This window comes from Callorhinus ursinus, unplaced genomic scaffold (genome assembly GCF_003265705.2).
Source record: "Callorhinus ursinus isolate GAN/ISIS: 27379988/994484 unplaced genomic scaffold, GSC_fseal_2.0 scaffold2, whole genome shotgun sequence".
NCBI classification, from domain to species: Eukaryota; Metazoa; Chordata; class Mammalia; order Carnivora; family Otariidae; genus Callorhinus; species Callorhinus ursinus.
In genome coordinates this window covers 15,019,382-15,038,083 of record NW_027397064.1, presented here as the reverse complement: position 1 = coordinate 15,038,083, position 18,702 = coordinate 15,019,382, and the positions used below count along the sequence as shown (strand labels likewise).

Here is an 18,702-nt window from a genome sequence, read left to right as displayed (position 1 = left end):
GGGAACTCCAAGGGTGGGGCACACTGTTAGGAAGTTAAGCAGGGAGATTTGGCACTGCCCTGGTTCCGTGCATTTAGGCTAGGGGGTGGAGGAGGGAAATGGTGCCCACCAACTGCTTTGTTCTGGGAGAAGTCTCCCAAGGATCCCTGCCCCTCCAGCACACACTCTGAGATTAGTAAACAAATCTCCCTCCCCTATGCCCCAGGTGTTTTTCAAACTGCTGCTGCTATGCTGTATCTCCGAGGGGCTGTTTGTTGGGGACTCAGTTTCCTCCTGCTAGCTCTCCTAGAGCCAGGCCAGCTGATTTTTAAAGTTCTAGATTTTAACTCTTACTGGTTGTAAGAACTCACAAAATTCATCCCTTATGGCTTTCAAAGCCAGATACTATGGGGATTTGTCTACCCTGGGCAGTTTCCCTGGTGTTATAGTCTGTTTCTCTGCCTTCTTCCACTGTGGCTCCCTCCCTCTGGCAGCCAGACCCATAGGGTTTTGTTTGCTACTATGTCTCTGCCCTTCCCACCCTCTTCAATGTGGTCTCTTCTCTACATTTAGTTGTGGAGAGTCTGTCCCTCCAGTCTTCGGGTTGTTTTTTGGGTTATTTACACTGATGTAAGTGTCATCTAGTTGTATCCACAAGACAAGGTTCACTTAGGGTCCTCTTCCTCGACCATCTTCCCTGGAAGTCTGTCCCTCCTTCCTTCTTGGCTTATAATTTGCACTGTTATGGGAGAATTAAAAATTCACAGTCGTGAACCAAATACAGTTGTGATCACTGCCCGAACACCTCCTGATCAAATTATTTCACAATTAGATATAAAAATACAAACTCTGAGAAGTTATGTGGAGGAAAGCAATGCAGGGCAGTATGCGAGAGAATCATGGGGTGAATTTATTTTAGCAAAGTATTCGGGGAAGGACTCATAAGGAGGCAGTACCCATATCCTGTGTACTGAATGACAAGGAAGAGGAAGTCCTCTGAGAGTGAGGCAAGGGCATTTGAGAAAGAGGCGATCTGCAGGTGCCAAGCTCCTGACCAGGCAAGAACTTGGCACATTTGAGGACCCTGAGGGAAGGTGGAAGATGAGAGAGGCAGAAGGCAAAAGATTGCCCCAAAGTAAGTCTCCAGCAGTAGGCGGTTGTTACACCACAGACGGCTTTGATAATCATATACATATTATGTATATGCACACAGATATACATACACACATAAACATATATAGTGTGCCTACCTTGTGGTCTTCTGGGTACCATTTGTTTGAATTTAATAGAGAAGTAATGAAAAGCCATTAAAGAGTTTCAAGCTTGGAAGAAGCATGATTTACACTTGAAAAGTGTCTATTACCATTTGAAAAGTGGAAAATCAGTGGGGAAGAGGAGAAGGAGTTGAAAGGAGCAATTAGGAAGCTCCTGCTATAATTCAGGAAGGAGTGGACGGTGATTTGGACTACAGCCATTCTGATGGGACTGGAGAGGAATGGCTGGACTGAGGATGTACTTGCAAACAGTGCTGAGAGCACTTGGTGAAACTGAGTGTGGAGAGGAAGAAGGGAGAGGAAGAAAAATTCTGCTCTGAGATGTGGAGCCCTGGCTGAATAAAGACTGGGAGAGGACCAGGCATGAAAAGACAATTAGAAGTGCTGTATGGATATGCAAATTTTGAGATATTTGTCAGATAATGAAGTGGATAGCTCAAGTTGGCAGACGTGTGTATGAATCTAAAGCCCAAGAAAACATGTATATAATTGGGAGTAGTAGGAAATATGTGATTTTTTTTGTGATGTGTTTTTTTAAAGATTTCATTTATTTATCTGTCAGAGAGAGAGAGCGCACAAGCAGGGGGAGGAGCAAGCAGAGGGAGAAACATTCTCCCTGCTTAGCAAGGAGCCCGATGTGGGAGTCGATCCCAGGACCTTAGGATCATGACCTGAGCTGAAGGCAGACACTAAACTGACTGAGCCACCCAGGCATCCCAGAATATATGTGATATTTAAAGACAGGGATAGATAAAATCACATGGAAAAACCTATAGAAAGAGAAAATGGCAAAATATGTTAAAAACATTCATTTCTCCTCACTGACCCTAAGAATTATTTAAAAAAAAAACAGTAAGTTTTTTTCTTTGGCAAAAAGAAGACATCTCATTATGAGCCACTTGATTTTTTATTAACTGCCTGTGTAAAGCCTTTCCCTACACTTCAGTTAAGGTAGTCCTATTTGTGATTCATTTATCAATGTTCTTTATATATCGAGAATATAGACTTTTACTTTCTATGTTGCAATAGTTCTAGTTTGTCATTTATCTTTTAGAATTCTGTATAAGATTGAGTTTTTTGGGCGTCTGTGTGGCTCAGTCGTTAAGCATCTGCCTTCGGCTCACGTTCGAGCCCCACATCGGGCTCCCTGCTCAGCGGGAAGCCTGCTTCTCCCTCTCCCACTCCCCCTGCTTGTGTTCCCTCTCTCGCTGTGTCTCTCTCTGTCAAATAAATAAATAAAAAATCTTTAAAAAAAAAGATTGAGTTTTTTTTCCATTCTTTTCCTCAGTAGTATGATTTTGTTTTTGTTTTTGTTTTTGTTAAAGAAATCTAGAATTTTCTTCATGATTTTGCCTTTGGCATAATGTTTAGAAAGTTCTTGCCCACTACCAAGTTTTTAGAACAAAAATATAGACACTTAGAAGTTTATTACAGCATTATTTATAACTAATTTAAAAAAAAAACTAGAAATAACCTAAGAATGTATCAAAAATTGATTTATTAAATATGTGACTTTATAAAATGTTTTCAGCCATTAAAAATAATGCCTGTCGGTTAGGTAGCCGACTCTTGATTTCCGCTTAGGTCATGATCTCAGGGTCCTGGGATCAAGACCCACATCAGGCTCTGCACTCAGCAGGAAGTTTGTCTGAGGATTCTCTCTCTGCCCCTCCCCCAGGTCTCATTCCTCTGCCCTCTCTCTCTCAAATAAATAATCTTAAAAAAAAAATAAAAATAATGTGTGTCTGTTTACTGACATTGAATCATCTCCGCTATGTATTTAATAAAATAAGAAAAGAGAGAATAGAACATATCATTTTAGGATGATTCCCTTTTTGGAAAACTTTTATTATTAGCAGCTATATTTCTGCCTATTGCTATTTCTATGATAAAAGAGTAATCGTTTTACTTATGTATATCTTATCCCCCAATTAATTCTTGAGCTTGTATACTCTCTTCATATGCTACCTACTCAAAAAAAGTTAATTAAATTTTATACACATTAATAAGAGATCATTTCTGATTTTTTAAATTTATACTATTAATGACGTCTATCATTATTTAGCACATAATATGGCACACACATACTTCAGTTTAAAAGAGTAGAAAACTGGCAACAAATATTTCAACAAACAAATAATGAAGTTATCATTGTCTCTCACCTAATTAGCAAGTCAAAAATTTGGATGTTGACTGTCTTTCATAAAACTCTTCCAGCTTTTTCCCTTTAGGCAATCAGCCTGGGAATTTTCTTCCTTTTCATGGCCAGGGGCAGACATGTCAAATAACCCATCCAAGGCTGACCTTGACAGCTTTGTATCTGCCTCCCCCCAACCCCCATTTCCACTCTACACACCTCTAGATACCCAGAGCCAGCAAGCTGCCCTAAGCCTCAGATTCTGTTACTTACTTAGACCTCCCCGCCACCCTCCTTCCCTCCACCCAGAATTCTCTCCAACAAATCCCCTCCCTACCCAGCTGTGGTCTCATTTCTTTAGCACAGCTGGTCTTATCTAGGAATTATGGGGAAGGCAATCTGATTCAATTTATTCTGAAGAAGTAATAGTTGACATACATTTGATCTTCCAGGAGTCATTTGCATCCAAAATAAAATTAAGACGTAAAGGAGGAGGGAACCCTGTAGCAAAAAATGACTGTCATTGGAAAGTTAACTAGTATAGTCAATTGAAGTAAAAAAAAAAAGGCAAATATCTCTGGACTATCCTGCTCAGGCTGAGGGTCGAGTTGGAAGTGAGAGCAAGAAAGTAAGTGTACCAGGAAAAGTGGGGGGAGGGGTGGGGAGAAGAAGCGTTACTTCCTTTCTGATGCTCTTGATTTTTACAATCTCTTCCTTGTCTACATTTTGAAATCCATAGATCCTCTAAAATCTCTACATTTGGTCTTGTCTTGTTTTCTTATAGACCTTTCCCCTCACTTTGGTGGCAGTGAGATCTGTGGCAACAGAAAGGAACCAGCAAGGAGTTTGAACTCCTTGTGCCTGATAGTACCCACCTTGGGGAAGGTCAAAGAGATGTACATTGCAAGAAAGCCCCAAACCATTTCACCCATTTTTCCTCTACATCCAACCTCACATTTCCTGTCTCCAAAGAGTCTCACCAGATCCTAAATTGGCCAGGTCTTGAGAACACTGAGAAACCACACTGTCTTGGTCCAAAGAAATAGAGACACAGGGCTTACATTTTTCTCTTCCATTAGCATTCAAGTATTTTAATGAACACCAGATTTTACTATTTGTTCCTAGGGGAGAATGTTTGAGTTTTCTGTGGCTCATTTTATTTTTAATATTTAAAAATCTTTTCCCTCAATGAGGCATAACCGTAATTGCATTTGTAAGAAGTAGGCTCTATTTTGTTTGGTGGAGCTGTTTCATAAATGTGGTGACAAAAATTAAGTTCGTGTTCCTTTTGTAAGGTGCTTTTCTCCCCATCTTTAAAAAATTGAAAAACAAACAAACACATTATCAAGACCTGGAGATTTTCAGGCTGACCCAGATCCTTGTTATGTGTGAATACCAATGCGTAATGACTGATAAGAAGCCATGTAAGCAGGTAGGTACAAAGAAAAAGTCCTGTGCAAAGGGTATTCAAATTGTTTCATCTAACCACAAAGAAGAGCAAATCATTCCCAAAGTATAAAGTGGTTTAAAGACACGGAATTGAGAACTAAATTTGAAGCTGACATCTTGACAGTCTCATGACCTAGTTTCAGGCACAAAGCTATACAAGAGTGACAAAGGAGGAAAAAGAAGGAGGGGCGGATGGAAAGAGCCAGAGAAAAGGTAGTAAAAGAGAAAGACGGTGAGGTGCTGCTGCGAGGGGTAGAAAGGGCATCAGAAACCAATTAAGAATGTGATACTACAGGAGAATGTAGACTGACAACCTTAAAGGTGCTCTTCAGCAGGCGACTGATACATTGGATAAGTCTTAGACATTTAAATATTTGTAATATATACTACTCTATTTATCCGTACAAATTTACATTTTCCAATACACTAGTGGCCAGTGCTCTATGAGAACAACAATGAAGTGAAAACTGAGGAAAGGGAAGTCAGTTTTATGCTTATTTTTCCAACTTCTTAGATGGTTAACTGCAGGTGGTACCCCAAATAGCTGAAGTTTTTTTCTGTATCTATGTTCAACAGGACGACATCTCAAACAGGCATCTCTGATTTCTTTTTTTTTTTTTTTTTTTTAAAGATTTTACTTATTTATTTGAGAGAGAGAGAATGAGAGATAGAGAGCACGAGAGGGAAGAGGGTCAGAGGGAGAAGCAGACTTCCCGCTGAGCAGGGAGCCCGATGCGGGACTCGATCCCAGGACTCCAGGATCATGACCTGAGCCGAAGGCAGTCGCTTAACCAACTGAGCCACCCAGGCGCCCCCAGGCATCTCTGATTTCTTAACCCTAACAGGGGCCAGATTAGAGAAAAGACAAGAGAGTTCCCAGGAGTGACCTCATCATAAGGATGGGAGTGAATACACCTGCCAGAGACAACATGAAGGCCTGAGGATCATAGGAAGCAAGAAAAGAAATGCTCCCGGTACAGTGCTCAGGCGGTCGGATAGCCCAGCCCTGGCCTGGCAGCATGTACATCATAGAGTGGAGGAGGATGCCCTGGCAGCTACCCTCCTATAAAGAGCACAGGTGGGTCTCCCAAACAATGGCAGCAGCAACAAAATGACAGAGGTAAGTCTTGCCTCAACGGGACCTTCACAGCATCGTCCCGGTTTGGTTGCAGGGAATCTGTGCTGAATATTGCAGGTCAGTGGGGCAGCAATGCCCAGGATTGATGTACAGACTTAATAGACAAACCTGGGAAACCTCAGAAATGTCAGGGGAGTGGGACACTTGAATGCACTGTATTTCCTGACATCAATCAGGTGAGGTTTTCCAGCCAATGAAAATTGGATATTAAAGTCAATACGATGCATTCATAATCCCAAATAGAGAAGGGTGGGTCAACTGGTTCCATTTGCATTGTCCTTTCCTCTTGACTATTATACAAATCCACTCAACAAAGGAAATCCTGAAGACTTAACCCCTCTTGAGTGGCGACTTTGAATGCCCCAAATTCTTTTGGTTAATAGTCTCCAATTTATGCCTCAAAGATAGAAGGTTATGTTTTTCTTTTAAAGATAAGCTAAGATTTAAGGTGAAAAAATACGTGTATCTTCCAGATGAAGTGTTACCTCGCACACTCATTACACAATGCCCATTCTTCTGGTTACACTTTTCCTATCATTTTAGCAAGGCTGGGCGTAACAGAGAGCTCTGATGTTTAACAGTTTTGTGAATACTGTATGTGGATTTCATTCTGGCGACCCTGCCTTTTGTACATTCAGGCTTTGATAAGCACTATCTCAGTGGATGTGCCCATTGCTTAATTTCAAATTCCATTTAATACCCTCCCAAGGTCTTTTCAGAAGCAATAAACTGAGGTTTCATTTAACTATAACTTGAGCTTTTTAAATTAAGATCAAATTTGTCATAATATAAATGAAGCACACTGGCTAAGCTAAATGTTCTGTCTGGGGTTCAACACACATTTTTCTGTAAAAAAGCAGATTAGTAAATATTTTTGGCTTTGTGTGCTACATCTACTCACCTCCGCCACTCTACCATGAAATATACAATATTATATAAACAAATAGGTGTGGCTATGTTCTAATAAAACTTTATTTACAAAAACAGGCAGCCAGCCCAGGGTCACAGTTTGTTGACTTCTAGTCTGGGTCTTTACCTGCTGCCATAGATACCTTTGTCTTGTGATGTTGTTGTATCCCTAACAATGGTACCTGTTTTTGGTGGTTAACCATGAGTAGAGAAGAAAACAGATTTCAGAAAATGAGAGCCTAGCCATTAGAACTGAAATGCCTAGCTCTGTACAAGAGCATTAAACAAACAACAAATGAAGCTCTTTTAGTAAACAGATACTCATCGATGTTAAGGAAAAAAATCACAAAGGGCAAACCCTTGGTATGAAGAATTTAAAATAAAGATCAAGTAGATCTGTAGCCTAATTATAAAAGCACATCCATACCCACAAGTGAAAAGGATGATGTCATACCAAAATGATAAAGGAATTACTTTATTATGTAGATTGATGAATATTTGAAATGCATGGTTTCAGAAAGTCCTATCTCACCATGTAAGCAACAAAGCTGTCTCTTGATTGCTGATTAAGCCCATAAATTCTCGGGAATGATAGGCATGAACAGCTAAAGCCAAAGAGAGATGCAAAATAAAAGGGATCTGCCTCCCTTTCCTCTAATGTCTAACCATGGCAACCACGCTCAATGCTATAAAAGGTGAAGATGCAAACTTGCCTATTGAAGGCAGCCGATGGTTTTTCACTAACAAACGTCATTTCCAAAGATAATATGTTGATTTAAACTTTCAGCTTTCCTCAGGAAATATTTTTTATAGGCCCACATTTTAGAAAAGCCTCTTTTTCAAGCAATGAATATGCAAGGGGGGAAATGTGGCTTCCCTGTGGTTTCTACCATAATATAAACACCGGTCCCTCATGTCATTCTCTGTTCTACAGATCAGAAAACTAGTTTTATTCAAACTTGAAAAATAAAATGACAAATTCCTGGTAGCTTATCTAGGTATTCGGTAGTTTCTGTGGTTTCTCTGTGCAGCTAGAAAGAAATCCTTTTGCACTGGGTTCTTTGGTAAAAATTACACTTAAGATTTAAACCAAGAGTGGTTCGTGTTAGATATTCTTTCCTACCCATCTTCTTACCATTTTTTTTAATTTAATTTTTAATTAACGTACAGTAAAATTTACTCATTCGGCTGTGGGGTTCTGTGAATTTTAACACGTCTATAAATTGATGTAAACACAACAACAGACCTTTCCAGCAGGCCCCCAAAGTCCCCCATGGTACCCCTGCAGGGCCACTCCTTTCTCCACCTCTGTTTCCCTGGCAACCTCTGATCTGTACTCATCACTACAGTTTTGCCTTTTTGAGAGACTTTTCATCTAAAATCATGCAAAAAAAAAATCATGTAGTATGTAATCTTTTGAAACTACCTTCTTGTACGTAGCAAAATGCTATCGAGATCCGGCCAAGTTGTCCCGTGTGTCAATAGCTCTTTTCTTTTTATTGCCAATGAGTTTTCCATTATATTGATGTACCACGGATTCTTATCCATGCACTGAAAGACATTTGGGTTTTTCCAGCTTTTGGTGATGCTGAATGGTGCTCTGGAAATATTCATGTACAGGTTTTTGTGTGAACGTAAGTTTTAACTTCACTTATGTAAATACCTAAGAATGGGACATCAATTGCTAAGTTAAATGTATCTTTAACTTTATTAGAAACTACAAACTGCCTTCCAAAGTGGCCGTAGGGTACTATTTTTGCATTCCCACTAGCAATGAATGAGAGTTCCTGTTGTTCCTCATCTTCACTAGCATCTCATATTTTCAGTATTTTTGTTTTTAGTCGTTCTAATGGGTGGGTAATAGTGCCCCCCTTTAAAAAAAAAAAGCGTTTTCTCTTTTAGCGTTTCTATTTTATACTCTTACTAAAAATTATGTCTTCTGACTCCCTATTTTGCTCTAGCGCTAAAGAATCTATGCTTTAAGGAAGATTACTCTCATTCTTTTAACATCTTTCTTTCCTTTTCCCCATTCTTAGTGGTTCTGAGCTAATTGTAGATGCAATTCTTACTTCAGAAGGAGTAGTGAGTAAGTGGTTAATAGACAGTGAATCACCTACTTTGGAGCAACACCCTATTTGCCAGGGATTGGCCATGTTGATTCAGGTGTGTGTATAGTATTTTTTAAGAAGCAGAACTGGATTATCCCCCTAAGGTAATATACCTACAAATTGTCATACAAATCCAGGCTTGCCAAATAAAAGAGATTCCTAATAAATACAGTATATCTCCACATATATTGACAACCTATACTATAATATGGTTACATAAATAGCTAAACACTAGAAGGCCAAACTTGACTGTGCATATCAGATTTGGGGACCGAACTCCTGTGCACTAACTATCAGTGGAAATGACACGAGGGTATAACTGGGGATTTCAGTGCAGGGATTCATTCTGAAAACTGCCAAGGTAGAGAGGGCAGAGGGAAGAGTGACTAGAGGGATGATGCTGAGGGACCGGCCGGGGAATGACTAAACCCAGTTCCGGATCCAGTTCCTCAGTTATGCACTTGTTTAAAGTGGGTGGCCTCGGGAAAGCCTACAGATGGGCCAAGGGCAACAGGGAAGAGGTGAGCTTTGCAGAGGTGTGGCAATGAGGACTCACATGGGGTGTCGTAGAGAAAGTGTATGTCCTTTACTGATTGGAGGTCATCAAGACTGAAAATAATATACAATTAAAAAATAGTTTTAAAGAGGATGGCTTGACAGCCCAGGATAACATGAAGAGTGTAAAGCAGAAAGAAAGGAAACTAGTTGAGAGACTCTTTGGCCCCAAACTCTTAATGTAGACCCTGCTTTTTCTCTCCTGTTCCGTCAGTGTCAAATTCCTCTCTATTCTCTTCCTTTACATTCATATCAATCCCACCTCACCTAGCACTGTGTTGCTTCAATCTTGGGTTACTCATGGTTCCATGTTTCTTATGTTATCCCTTCCCAGAGAATGTCTGGAACAATTATCTCATGTAGCCAGCAACCATATGGATACCATTTAGACAGTGAAGGGGCTGTGGTTTAAAAATTTTTTCTTAATATTTTCAGTGTAAACTTTTTGTTTCATACTTGGTTATTTCCCAATAAAAGAGAGATCCAAGTTCAGTGTGATGTGAGTCAGCAAAGCCCCTCAACCACTCCTGTCTGCTGGGGAAGCAGGCTGCTGTTGTCACCTTGACTCCCCACAGGCCCCCCAAAAATCCTTGGAATAGACCAAGCACCTTTCTCAGGGCTACTGTTTTCTGATGGATTTAAAGAGAGAAAGCCGATCTAGAATCTGGACATTTCCAGGATCAGGATCCCAAGAACTGTATAAACAAAGTCCACGAAAATGACTAGACCCAAAATTCCTGGTACACTGGAAAATGTACCACAGGGTCTGGTACATAGTTGTTACCTGATATATACACTTACTAACCTGACTTGGATCTCACTATTTTATTTGATCTAGCCCTTTTTTCTGCTCCATTTCTCCTTGCTATAAGAACAAGTGAACATGAGTCGTTAGAGGAAAAAGGCTTTTGAAAGAGAAAAACACTCACCAACTACATGTAGAAATTAAAAGTAACTATAAAACTCTTGGCTTGTGGAGACACAACTGTCATTGACCCACATGCTAAAGCATGGCATGATATGTGTATACATTTCCCTGGGCAGTAAGTTTGTTGATGCACAATGAAATGTGTGTGCTTTTATTTAAAGTTCAAAGGGAAATTTTCCGTTAGAAAGTCTTCTGATTGGCTGCCACTGTCAAGTTATTCCTTCACTCTTATCTTCTATCTCTACGTAACTAGAGGCAACACACAAGAAAAGCATTTGAGGAGAGCCTGGGTGGCTCAGTCGGTTAAGGGTCTGACCCTTGGTTTTTGGCTCAGGTTATGATCTCGGTCAGGCTCTGACCTCAGCGGGGAGTCTGCCTGAAGTTTTTCTCTCTGTCCTCTCCCTCTCTGCCCCTCCCCCCCAAATAAATAAATAAATCTTTTAAAACAAACAAACAAAAGAAGTATTTGGAAACAAATTCTGAATAAGCTTATCTTCATTAGGCCATGCTTAATTACATACCTTCGGTCAACAATTTATTAAATAAAACTACCAGAAAGTCAGGTGATGTTCATTCTACTTTGTAAGTATTACCTGGCAGTAAGTACTAAACTTCACCCAATGTTTGCCTCAATCTATGACTTCATCATTCTACATTTTCTGAATGAATCTGCCCATCTAGCTGCTTGAAAACCAAGGAGCTTAAATCAATGTATTAACATCCAATAAGAAATGTGTTGTGTTAGCATGGTCTTTAAAAAATATCTGAAAGTAAAACTAATCTTATCATTTTGGAGGTAGGGTGGCAGGCTTTTCTTTTTTTTTTTTAATAAAATTATGTAAGATGAATGAGCTAGATATTGCAATAAGGAATACATTACAGGCATCCGTAGTTCATCTCTATCTGGGGCGGATATCACATGCAGTGTTTCCCTAAAATATAACCTAACCACCACCAGACTGCCCTGAACAACCCACATCGGTAATATCTAGTTTTCCTACTTACTAGAGAGTATGTTTTTAATTGACCACATTTTTAAAAGCTTTGACAGGATCAGTTCTGTCATTTTCAGTGTGATGACTACAATATTTTTTTTAAAAGCTCCTTTTTGGAAAATCATAGCATTTCTCATTAGGTTTCCATTGTCAGAATCCAAGTTTGAAATTTCAGAAGAGTTGCAAAGAACTGTCCTCCCACACACTTTCCCCATTTCTTTATCCCACTTGCCTCATATAATTGTATATGTGCATATAATCTATCAAAAAGATTACCAAATATAACCCTGGGAAAAGCCAGGGTAGGTGTACTTCCACAAATATTTACAGGCTTTGTGTCTGAGGCTTTGTACATAGACATTTACCATTTTCATTTGTGCCAAGTTTGAGTATGTCTGTATGATCAGATGCTAAAAGAATTAAACAGACGTGGATTGAGTGACTTTAAGCAAATACTTCCTGAATCCCAGTTTCTATTTCTATAAACCTTGAGGTGGGAGGGAGATAGCTCTACTAAGCAGTTTTCCAGGCTCCCTCCTTTAGCTGTAGTCTGAGACTCCAAAGACAAATTTCTTTCTGTTGTCGACCGATTGGTAATTATTACCCGTTAATTGGTAATAAGTACTGATTGGTAATTAATTACCTGTAATTATTTACATGTGCAGCAAACAAGCCAAGACAGTTACACGCACAGCTTCATGGCACTATTCTTTCACTTGTGCGCCAGCTCCTGGCGTCTCTGCCTAATTTCCAAGCCTAGTTTGTCAACTATAAGAGGGCTCCCTCAACGAAATCCTGTGCTTTGCTCTGAGATTGTTGAATTCATGCTTTTTCTTCCCCCTCTGCCTCCATCTCATAACCTTGAAAATAGCCAGGTGGCCTACTCTAAATCACCCAGGGTTAATTAGTCACTGTTTATTTGTATGCATCGGTCCTCTCTGCTCCCAACATCTGCTTCTTGTACTCAATGTTTAGCATCTATCATGCTCATCGTTACCTCTGATGAGGCTGGTTGGTCACCGGGGCAAAGTTTCAGCCAAACTTAAGTGAGTTTTCTTCATGTTGGCACACTGAACAAATATTTGTTGAATAATGACTGATTTGGTTAGGGAGGAACCATAGGTTCATGTAAAGTGCGTGGTTTCTAGTAGATGGAGTGTAAATTTCATCTGTTGATGTTATTCACTACCACTGCATTGACATAATAGTTGTAAAGAAAGATAATATAGTATTACGGAGTTCTTTTCCTATCAGCTGCCGTGAAGGAGTACTGAATAGTTGGCCCCCTTTCCCGTAGCATCTGCAACAGGCCTTTGTAAACCTGAGAGAAAACTGTGGAATGGACCCTCTTAAAGATTTCTATCCTGGGACAAGACACACCTCCCACCTCTCTCCAAAGAGTTCTTGATGGGCCTGCAAGGCATCTTGGCTGCACATTGGATGGGGGAGCATCTTGTCCAGTTTCCCAAGAACAGTTAAGGTGTCCTCCAAGAGGCATATGGAGGGATGTGAAACTTCAAGAAACTTCAGTTCTGCCCATCATAAATGTGGCTCAAAGTGGCAATCCAAAAGGATTTTGTTCTCTATTCCCAAGAAACATGGAGCCAGAGTTCTCCTACAAGGAGAGAGTGGGAGAGAGGAAAAATACTACATGTATATCTTTCTTTTTTTTAAGATTTTATTTATTTATTTGAGAGAGAGGGAGAATGAGAGCTAGAAAGCACGAGAGGGAAGAGGGTCAGAGGGAGAAGCTGACTCCCTGCTGAGCAGGAAGCCCAATGTGGGTCTCGATCCCAGGACTCCAGGATCATGACCTGAGCCGAAGGCAGTCGCTTAACCAACTGAGCCACCCAGGTGCCTGACTACATGTATTTCTAACACTATAATTTTTTTAATGGGTGACTGAATATCTGCCCTCCACCCTATTCTCCCAGAATTATAAGACCATTTACCAACAATTGAAGGACTTTTGATTTGCTCTATGTTTTGGGTTATTAAAGTCTTAACTCCAGAGAACCTGGTCTGAACTAGCTGCCAATAGAGATTCTGTGCTCCCTTCCTGACAGCCTCAGCCACAACCCAGGAATTCAAACAGAAATGGAAGCAGAACTCTGTCTCAACATCAGTCAACTGGTCTTTATGAAAGACAAGACTTGTTTGCCAGAACTATGAGGAAAACATATCTCTTGATGTTATTCTGCAGAAAACTCGTCCATGGACAGTGTCATTGGATGAAGGCAGAGGCCTTTCATGCCAAGAAAAAGACCTAATGAGTAGTGAAATAAGTCCCTGGCCATTCAAGGGTTGCCTGATTACACCAAATGCTCTCAGCTGCAACTTGCCAAAGATTAACTTTTTTTTTTTTTAATTTACTAGTGATTGTCCCTTTTTAACTGGTCTTGAAGCTTGTTCCAACTTTGCCAGCCACAGTCCTGGGGATTGATAACAAACCAAGAAAGGGTGATTGATGCCGATTTGGAGTTTATACAAAGCAGGAAGAGTACATAAGCTTTACATAAGATTTTTGACAGAAAAACATCTGACCCTGGATATGTTAATTTATAAATGAAATCTTGAGATTGATTTATTAATTGATTGATGTTTGTCCGTTCTTTAAAGAGAAAGAGAGAGGAGCTGATTGCCTTTGCAATGTGAATTTCACAGAAACTCTCCAAAATGGAGTAAAATGAGTTGCTTCAAAAAAACAAAATGTATATGTTGCTAAACTATCTTGGTAAGGTTAGTTGGCTGGGATAAGAGAAAAAAAATCATTTAATTAGGAAAAGGAACTAACGGGTGCTTGGGTGGCTCAGTAGTTAAGCATCTGCCTTCAGCTCAGGTCATGATCCCAGGGTCCTGGGATCGAGCCCCGCATCAGGCTCCCTGCTCAGTGGGAAGCCTGCTTCTCCTTCTCCCAGTCCCCCTGCTTGTGTTCCTGCTCTTGCTATCTCTCCATCAAATAAATAAATAAAATGTTAAAAAAAAAAGGAAAAGGAACTAAGCAATTGCATTAATTTAGCAACTGAAGTATGAACATCAAGGTGAAAAAAAATGTACATCAGCCAGATGCATTTTCCTACTCATGATTGTCCCATTTTCTTGTTTTCCATTTTGGCATTTTGGAGAGTTCCAGGAGCTAAGTAGGAAGGACTGATCTTGGTAGAAGTGAGACCCTAAGTCACGCGGCCACGTTGGGCTTATTCTTCTGCCCTGTTGCTCTACATTTCCTGCTTTGAAATTCAACTATTCTGTACTTCGTTTCTTTTATTAGAGGCATAAAAAACTGACACCAGATCTCTGAACTTAAGATAGCAATCGTGTGTCTGTCCCATCTTGCGATATAAGTTGTTCCAGTTGGCTAATACAGTATAGAGTGTAACGGTTAGCACGTAGGCCTCAGAAGCACAAAACCCTGATTTAAATTCTGGCTCAAGCACTACTCTCTGGATGAACTCAGGGAAATGTTTTCAGCTACCAAATGGGAACAGTAATTCCCATCCCAGGAGGCCATTAGAAGGACTAAACAAAGCTCAGTTTGGTCACTTGTGAGCTGTTCCCTAGGACCTGCCACATGAGCTGGGCTCTGAGTTTGGCAAGGATGGTGGAGTGTGTATTATTTTATGTCATTTCAGATAAGAGGAAATCAGAGACTCTACTAATCCTTTCTTTTCCATAATACTAGGTTATAGGTCAGTGCTTCTCTTCTAGCTTGTTGTTGAGAAGCAAACAGGGAAAGCTTGCTCCTATAGTCATGAAAAAGCTGAGATCCATCATTGGAGGTGCCCTGGAGAAGTAGCATAAAGTAGTAAATATAGCAATGATTGAAATAGGAATAATCACAATAAGAATATTATTTTTCCTTTTTCCAACTTAAAATAATGGGGAAAAAAAACAGAAGCAGATTTCTCATGAAGACGGAGATACTCAATTTCTGAGCCCTTCGTTCCTAGACCCTTCCTAAATCGACATTTATTTTCAGGCTTAATTTTGCATTATTTTCCTCAAGGAGGGTCCTCAAAATTGTATCAGCATCAGGCTGCAGAGCACCCAGCTCCACCCCTGTGCAAGTTGTCGCCAATAAGTTTTCCTCATATTATTCCTGCTCCTCTTCCATACTGAGCTTTCGACTGAAATTTGGAACGTGAAATTTGGAATCTGATGTGCAAAACAAACAAAAAGGAAGTTATCGTCTGATTAATTGGCAAAATCCTCACGCTCAAAAAACACTGAGCCCTGGCATATGTTCACTCAGCAGTATAACAATGCGTCACATTTGGGTATTTCTTGCTCAATTATCAAGCAACATTTTAAATCATTTGAACTGAAGAACAGAATACATACAAGAGTGCAGAGATTAGAAGTGAATAGCTGGGTGAATCTTAGAAATTAAAGATGTCCTTGCAACAATCCCCATGTCAAAATATACAACATTACCGACTTTCTAGAAAGCCCTTCTGTGCTCTGTCATTGGCTTGTTTCCTCCAATTTTGGGGGGGGGGGCAGGAAAAACTTCAAACCTTCAAAAAAATGAAATAGTACAGTAAACAAGCACCCCTTTTAGCTAGATTCATTGATTAACATTTGGCTTGCTCTTACACTGTCCTCCCACTCATTCTTTTGTTTAACCATTCGAGAATTGTCATAACACCTGACTCCTAAAAATCGATGTATTCCCTAAGAGCAGGACATTCTCCCAGTAGTCACAATACTGTTATCACAATAAATGACATGTCAATTCAGTGACATCACCTAATATCAAGTCCATATTCAAATTTGTTCCCCAAATTTTCTTTATGATTTTCTTCGCATCCAAGATTTAATCCGTGTTTCTGTGTTACTTATTAGTCTTCTCTATTCTGTCACAGTCTTAGCATCATTTGTGCCTTCAGTGTATTGAAAACACAAACAATATGTCTTACAGAGTGTCCCAGAGCCAGGTTTTGAAACTGGGTCTTCTGACTGTTTTTCTTTGTTGTTGTGTTTATTTGTTTCTACTCCTGAGGGTGGCTACCTCAAATGTCACAGACAAGACCAGCTACATAATTTATGGGACCTGTGCAAAATGAAAATGCAGGGCTTCTTTTTCAAAAAGCAGGGGAGGAAATGCTGTTTAAGAGAGGAAAATAATAAGTTTTTATCTTTAAAATTATTTTATTCCTATGAAACATAATGAAGTAGCAGTAATACATCAGTAACAAAATCAACTTAGAAAATGCAAAAAAGAAATATATAAGAAATAATAATCCTAGTAAAGTTAAAACTTTAAGTACTTATATGATACCTTAGTGATCATAAAAATTTTTCTGGCCGTCTTCATTTATTCATTTTATTAGATCAATCTAACTTACACTTTTAGCAACTTCTTTTTCAATCAATATAATTGAAAGTAATCATTCTCGGCAAATGAAAGGTAGCAAATGATTTTTGAGCATTTTTAACTTTGAGAAGTATCATTATTCTGATGCAAGTGTTACTTTAGTTAAGGGCATTTTATAGACTGTGATTATATTGGGAGAAATTTTTGATAAGTTATTTTGAAATATAAATTTTAGTACATTTAAAGCTAATGATCCTTATGAAACAATTTTTCTAAAAAGATTTAACTCTTCATACAAATCAGTTTTGTGTAAGTTTGAATTTAATTGTAAGTGTAAATTTATACAATGGCATTTTAACATTTCCTCTGACATTTTATGTAATTTGTGGAGGTCATACAAGAAACTGAAAGCGGCTTCACAGTTTGTATGTAATTCAAATGCCTATTTATGCATCATATCACTGTATCTTTAGTTACAAGGAAACATGAATCTTAGAATTGTTTTCTTTGGTAAACCCAAAGCTTCATAGGAAAATAGTATTCTTTTTTATTGAATGTGATAATTTTTAAATTTAATTTCAGTTTCTAAGCCTGTGGGTATTTGCTTTGCAATGGTGCAACAGTTTTCAAACCCAGAGAGTCTAAACTCTTTTAAGAATAACTCCTTGATACGCTTTATTGCAATGTCCATGCATATGCTATTATTTTATAGTAATTTACTGACAAAGTTTGCTGAATGTTCGCCAGTAGTTCCTGTGCTGGTTATATATAATCAAGATAGCTGTTTATGCATTCTGTTGCTTCCTTGGGGATCTATGGTGCCCCGACTGCCCGAGGCATGCACATGTGCACTGGGCAGCGAAGCCAACTGCTCAGCATGCATGCTGCCTGCTATCCTTCTCTGCCCATCAGCCTGAGTCCATGCTTGCTGCCAACTGGTGGATTTCCTCTGCTCACACACATGTTCAATTGTCCATCACACTTCACTTACAAAACATGAATTCAAAAGATAAAATGATTAAGAATTTCGAGACAGAATAGCAAAGCCTTAAACCAAACTCAAGCCTCTCCTGAGAGTAGGGCCATGTGACTGCATGGGTCACACACCCATGAAGCTGGCAGGACCCAGGGACTGGCTAAGAAATTGTCCCCTAGAAGGTCAGGGGTAAGGGAGTCTGTGTACACACATCATTTCCACAATAGGGTCGGTGGCAAACTGGGAACATCAAAGACCAGTGGGAAGATGCCTGCTCCCAAGGAAATCCTACAGATTGGGCCACAGGGCAGAGGTTCTCAGACATGGTGTGTATCAGGAATGACCTGAAGGTAACTAATGTCACAGTGTTTCTGACTGAGTAGGTCTGGGAGGGCCCATGAATTTGCATTTCTAACAAGTTTCTAAAGGCTGCTGGTGCTGCTCGTGCAGCAAGCGTACTCAGAACCACTGCCATAGGATACAGCAGGACCAGCTTGCTTGATACTCCATTTTTGTAAGAGAAAGCAAAAACCCAGATTTTATGTGAAATATTCCAATTTAAAAAAAAATATTTACTTGAAAGTTATCGAACACCAAACAAAACATTTATAGGTTGAATTTGACCTGAATGTTCTTGGTTTATAACTCTCCCACTAAGAAATTATGCTAACTTAGATGGAACTAGCACTCAAAACTTTAATGTTTAAAAGTCTAGTAGGAAATTGAGTCAGGGATACAATTCTTAAAAAGCCATAACCAGTGGAAGTAGAACTGCATTATTTATTCTTTTAGATAAAACTGCCATTATTTTCCCTCAGACTCTTAAAAAAGAAAGGAAGGAAGGAAGGAAGAAGGGAGGGAGGGAGGAAGGAAAGAAAGGAAGAAGAAAGGAAAGAAAGAAAGAAAGAAAGAAAGAAAGAAAGAAAGAAAGAAAGAA

General features: G+C 39.4%; 1 long non-coding RNA gene across 2 annotated transcripts in view; it reads right to left on the bottom strand.

Annotated features, from left to right (window-relative positions):
* Positions 1 to 18,702, bottom strand: part of LOC112835393 (uncharacterized) — a 31,724-nt gene that overhangs the window by 6,772 nt on the left and 6,250 nt on the right. For both annotated transcript variants that reach the window (XR_012381656.1, XR_003211210.2), the window contains exon 4: positions 604 to 718. This is a non-coding gene — a long non-coding RNA (uncharacterized lncRNA). The remainder of the gene's footprint in view (positions 1 to 603; positions 719 to 18,702) is intronic.